General features: G+C 44.9%; 1 long non-coding RNA gene across 1 annotated transcript in view; it reads left to right on the top strand.

Moving 5' to 3' along the window:
* Positions 1 to 232: 232 nt before the first annotated feature.
* The window catches only part of LOC129145650 (uncharacterized), a 141,730-nt gene continuing 135,962 nt past the window's right edge, over positions 233 to 6,000 (top strand). The window contains exon 1 of the long non-coding RNA XR_008551511.1: positions 233 to 322. This is a non-coding gene — a long non-coding RNA (uncharacterized LOC129145650). The remainder of the gene's footprint in view (positions 323 to 6,000) is intronic.

The raw sequence follows: 6,000 nt of genomic DNA, 5'->3' as shown, positions 1-6,000 counted from the left end.
AGAACTAGTAATAAGGTAAAGATGGCCATCTAGATTCTGGGTTAAATGGCAAAGTTACCAACTCATTGTGGAGTTCTTTCTTTTTTCCATTTTTAGAATACTTTGGGTGCTGGAATAGACAGGTGTGAACTCAGATTATCCTCTTATTCATGTCAATGTTTTTATTTCTCTTTCTGCAGATCATCCCTTTAGCTAAAACTGTACCAGGTCCAAGACAGAGGGTAATGGCTGCTTATCAGCATCCTCTTGGGAGCTGAATTTACAGATGGAGCTGTTAGCTGACTTTCATCGCTTGAGAGATCATCTTTCCTTTACCTTACAGGTAAGACTTTCCTTAGCAATTCACAGTATCATTTTCTTATCTGCAGTTTGGATTACTGAAGTCACATGGGGACTTCTGCAAAGCAGCTGTGTTGTTTTGGAAATAAGTGTCTGACTAGGCATTGAATATTATTTCCCTGCCCCCCAACCCCTACTTTATGCACCATATTTCTCAAGTCCAATTTTAGAGCATGCAATGGGTTAACCCTGGCATAAAGCAGAGACAAAGTGAAAGATGCTTTCATTTAGTCACTGATTTCAGTGTAGAACTTAAAATAGCAAAGTTTTTAGAAGTATTTTAAGTTGAAGAATAAAAACAGACACACCAAAGGGAGATTTGCCAACCATATAAATACATAGGCGTTAAGTCCCTTAGACATAAACCACATAGACATGGCAAGACAATGAGTAAACTGTACATATAAACAGACAAAGCCCCAGTGGGTAAGTCATAAAGATCTGACATCAGGGACCACATGTCTTTAAAACTCTCAGCTTTTTTACTCAAGTAATGTGTTAGTTCTCCCAGGTTCTCAGTTCCCTCATTTCACTCATCCTCCTTGGCACACTCGGTTAGTCTCCTGTCTACATGTTTGGCCTTTTGGCAAATGTAGATTCTCTCAAGGAGAACAGCTTTTGAGTGTTAGTCAGACCCCCGGTGGGCCTCAGGTTGTATAAAACCAGGATTTGTAGCTCTTTGGGGACAAAACTCTGTTTGAAGCAAAATATCTTCTCACTTCTTTGTGGTACTTACTGGGAAGCTAATCCCAGGCAGGGAGCAGAGCTAAGCACTTTCCTTCTTAGAGGCCCAGCCCAGGGGACATCCCAGAGGGCTGGGGAGCAGGGGAGCAGACATTAGAAGGCCCATGAATGTCTCTGATTATCTGCTTGAGCCAATCCAGAGCTAGCTGTGTTTCCCAACGTGAAGTAGTCTGAAATAAATAAACACAAGTTAGCAGGTTTACAAACCATTTGTTGCAGTATCAAATGAAAGGACATATGTGAAAATACTGTAAACCTGTAAATCACCGTGCAAGATTATTATTGTTAGGGGGGCTCGGCAGAGGGCTTCGGAAGCCGCTGTTCCAGGGTGATTGCAAATTAGATGCCACTGGGTTGTCAGATGTGTTTCTAGAGCCCAGAGCAAATATCTGGCCTTCGCTTCATGCATGAGTCACCTGAGGCCTGAATTTACTCAATTTTAGTCCACCTATATTAAAATGTCATCCCACGCTTTGATCTCTGGAGTTGGAATGTTCCAGTCCTGACTGGGAAGATGATAATACTTTTGAGTAATGCTCACCCCTTGAGCTGGTACCCAGTTTCTTTGACTTCTTTGGGGTACAAGGACCCACACTGTGACCAGCCTGTTAATGGTTTGCAGGGAGGGGCTGGGCCCCCACCAGGGCTGGGTGCACAGGAAGGCCAGTGAATGTTAGGGCAACTCTCTGAGCAGCCGGCCCTCCGGTGACATTGCGGTGAGTGATGGGCACACAAGCCTTCCAAAGTGGTAGCTGTTTACAAGAAGGTGAAATATGCTGCCCTTGCTGGGACAGGCCTCAGCACAATACCTCACAAAGGGGTCGGGAGGCAGGCTTTACCTTGCTGGGAATTATTCAAGAGGCTCAATAGCTTTGCATAGCAATGGGAGGCGTATTGATGGGCGTTAAAGGCTGGCAGGAAGACTAGGGCTGTTCTCCCGGACAGCTACAAACAGACTCATTAACCCCCTGCGGGAAAGTGTGAAATTATCCTGTATTGGGGGCTGGGCTAACTTGCTTGTGCCCTTTTGAGACCATTTTCCCCCTGGCTGGTTAGAAAGCCAATCGCCTCTTTCTAGCACATAATTAGTGAGTTTGGCACCTCCCATCCTGTAAACATCACCAAACACTTGGGGCCCCCTGCATTTTCCTCACCCTGGGTGAGCTCCTCCTGCTCCTCTAAGCACAGTTGCCTCATTAGCTGCTGTGGGAACTCTACTCACCTGGCGTGCAGGTGCAGAGGAAATGCTTGCCCCACCTCTCAGCTCTTCTTCACTGCTGGCTGAACAGCAAACGTTACATTTCTCCAGAGAGGGTCAAATTTAATTTAGTACAAAGAAAGAAGGAGAATCTTCCCCCAAGTAACTTCTTGATAACTCTTTTACCAGCACAGCTTTGCACAAGCCACTTAACCTCCGAGTCACTTACTATGGACTCCACTGGGAGAAAAGGATTCTTTTTTTAATTTATTTTTTAAAAAGATTTATGTGTTTATCCATACAAGAGCTGGGGTGTAGGCCAGAGGTAGGGGGTAGTATTCACCAGAGACAGAGCGGGGAGCAGAACAGGCAGACTGACGGTAATACACTGCTGAAGGGAGCAGCGGGCAAGACAGGAGAGATCTGCTGCCCCATGTGGGTCATCTCCCTGGCTGACCCGGGATCAAACTAGTGCTGCAGAGGCTGCGGATAGCTTCATAATGCTGTGCTTAACCCCTTGTGCCACTAGGGAGGCCCCAGAAAAAGATTCTTATGGGAAAGTGTCAGCAGAACAACAGGAAGGCTTAGTACCTGGTTGGCAGATTTGGTGCCTTTGGCCAATTGCTAGAACATCCAGGATAAAGGAAAAAGCCAGGACGTAAAAATCATATGCATTTGGATTTAAGTGCTAGCTCTGGTGCTTTTTATTTTTAAACAGAGAAATATCAAGCAATTGACTTATTTATTCTTTTTGACCCTTCGTTTTGCTCCTTGTCAAATGAAGCGAATAATGCCTGCCTAATAAGAAAAAAACTGGAAACAATCTAAGTACTACAATGGGGAGCAGTTAAATAAATTGCTGTACATCTGTAGTGTGGTGTACCATACAGACTTTAAAAATAGACAGAGACATATGTACTGATATACAAAGATGTCTAAAAATATTAAGTGAATAAAAGCAAGATGTTAGACCAATGTGTACACCAGAGTTCCTTTTGTGAAAATAAGTAAAATCATTTTATGTAGTGAGATATACATCCCAGGGTTGATACTGTTGTCAGTTTTGGAGTCTGTGGGTTTGGAGTGTGGGGTCCTTGGGTTCACTCTGGGAAAGTTTTCACCAGAGCTCCTGTTTCAGTGACACACAGTGAGTCTCCCAGGCGAGTTTCTCCATGAGACAGAGACAGTAGTTATATTTAAAGAACAGGTTTATTACGGAAAGGAGACAGAAGAATGAAGGTCACTTGTATAGATACAAGCGTGCAGAAGGAGCTGCTCTGAAAGGGGCAAGTTTGCTGCTCTGAAAGGGGCAGAAAGTTGCTGCCCTGCAGAGGGAGAGAGTTGGTGAAAAGAGTCACCTACATAGTCCCAGGTGGGTAGGGGTGCTGCTGCCCTGAGTCTGTGCAGACTGCACTGATCTAGTCTTCTGTTTGGGAGGGGCTCACTCCCTGTGAGCCTTCCTGTTAGTTGCTGATTTGGGATAACTATGTAGAATCTGAACATTCCAGAGATTCCACAATGGGCTCAATCTCCATATCTTTACCTTTGGATGCAAGCTCTGATACCTGCTTGGATGTTATGCTTTGTCATCTGGGCACTGGCGCCTAAGGATCTTGTTTTCCATAGCTGTGTCAATGGTTATGCTAATCTCTTCTGCCCCCACCTCCTTGTGTGAACCAGGTTTCTGGTCTTGTGGAGCACCTCCTTTTCAGGTTTTTTTCCTATTCTTGTCCTCCATCAGTACTGTAATGGCACAAGGGGTTAAGCACCGCACTATGAAGCAATCTGCAGCCTCTGCAGCATGAGTTCAATCCCGGGCCAGCCAGGGAGCTACCCACATGGCGCAGCAGACCTCTCCTGTCTCACCCGCTGCGCCCCTCAGCAGTGTGTTTCAGTCAGTCTGCCTGTTCTGCTCCCCACTCTGTCTGTGGTGAATCCTCTCAACCCCCACACCTCTGGCCTACACCCCAGCTCTTGTATGCATAAATATATAAAATCTTAAAAAAAAAATACCATGTCAGGTTTTCAGGCCTAGTCTCCCAGCCAGGAACAGATGCCAGGCTGCAGGGGCAGCGCTGTGTCCCAGCCACTAGACCACAACGGTTTGGTGTCTCATGAAGCTGCAGCAGGAACTTTGCTGATGCTCAGGCAAGAGACTTATTTGTTTAGAGAAAGAAAAACATTTATTGAGGAGAAAAGGAACAGAATAAAGTGGGACTCCTAGGCCGTGGAATCAGGCCAAGTTGGGGCAAGGAACCAAAGAGGAGTCCTGCCTTAGTGACCATGTACCTTCCTTCCCTAAATATTATAAAGCCCCATCAGTCTCTGTGATGGGTTAGTTCTCGGTGGTCTCACTCACTGCCTAAAGTCTGTGTGCCCAGAACTAAGTCTCCATATCCCAGCCCTTATCTTAGAGTCCTTTGTCTTTATTGTCCTTGTCCAGAAATGTCCTGTTGCCCCTAGTCCTGGGGTGTTTGATTCGTCCCCTTTGGAATTTGTTGCCCTTATCCCTGGAGCCTTCCTTATTCCCTTGAGGCTTTTCCTATGCCTCAGGGTGTGCCTTACAGAACTGGGGAGAGGAGATCCAAGAAAATGGCTAAAAGTTAACTTGGGGGGGCAAGGATGGAGAGCTCTGTGTGAGGAGGAAGGTCTGAAATTTTAATTTACACTTTTCTATATCGGTTGAGTTTTCTAGCCAGATCCATGCATCACTCATATTTTAATCACGAACACTTATTTGTGTAATAAGATTTTGAGATGTTTTTCCTTTCCCTGTTTTTCTGGAATAAAAGATAACCTTTGAAATTGGTATGGAATTAAATTCTCATGTGTTAAACATCTGGGATGTAGAATGGCTCGGGTTAGTGTTAGTGCTGATTGTTAGGCCTGCCCAACATGTTCCGCTGGGTTACCCTAGATGTCCAGAGCAGGCCTCCCAGTTTCCATGTGGGTTCTTTCGAGCTGAGGTCAATCAAGAAGGCCCTGGGGGCTCATGAGAAACTTTTACCACTCCCTTAACTACTTAGAAGAATGAAAATTGGGGGTTTTACTTAAAATCAGGATTTTTTCCCCCCAGAAATAGCCTTTTTATTGGTCAGACCTATCAATATGGCAGGGCAGACATCTAATTACAGAACATCTGGTCTTCATCATATGTGTTACCGTCTCTTCATCATGTGAGTCCCCTCCTCCTTGAAGTTCCAAGCCCCTCCTTCATTCCTTAGCTTAGGACTTATATCTCCCATTGGCCTCATGGTCTTTGGAATCCACATCTATGTAGATTTCCCATACATATCTGATGAAATTTGTTCTTTCTTCTTACGAATCTGTCTGATGTTAGTTTAATTGCTGGGCCAGCCTGACAAGAAACCAAAGGGGTAGGGAGGGATTTCCTCTTCTGTGGATAGTGCAAATAAAACACAGGGAAAACCTGACTTTGCTTTTTATCGACCATTTCTTGTTTTATAAATACTGTATTTAGAGAGTGGTGATTGCTGTCTGAGGTACTATTAACTATTCTTATTGCTAATTTTTGGAGAGTATTTACAACCCAGTTCTCTGTCGATTTTGGTACGTGGATGTAACTATATGAGGCAGAAGGTCCCCAGATTGGTCATGGGGCCAGATTTACCAATAAGCATTGTGGTTGGTAACAGACTGGACATGGAATCTCTCTGAGCTTCGTTAACCTCCTCGGTCAGCCGGGAATCTGGGTGACC

The sequence above is a fragment of the Talpa occidentalis genome, unplaced genomic scaffold (genome assembly GCF_014898055.3).
Source record: "Talpa occidentalis isolate TD23 unplaced genomic scaffold, MPIMG_talOcc4v2.1 talOcc4.13, whole genome shotgun sequence".
NCBI lineage: Eukaryota > Metazoa > Chordata > Mammalia > Eulipotyphla > Talpidae > Talpa > Talpa occidentalis.
Note: the sequence above shows the minus strand (reverse complement) of the source record. Positions and strands in the feature narration are given on the sequence as shown.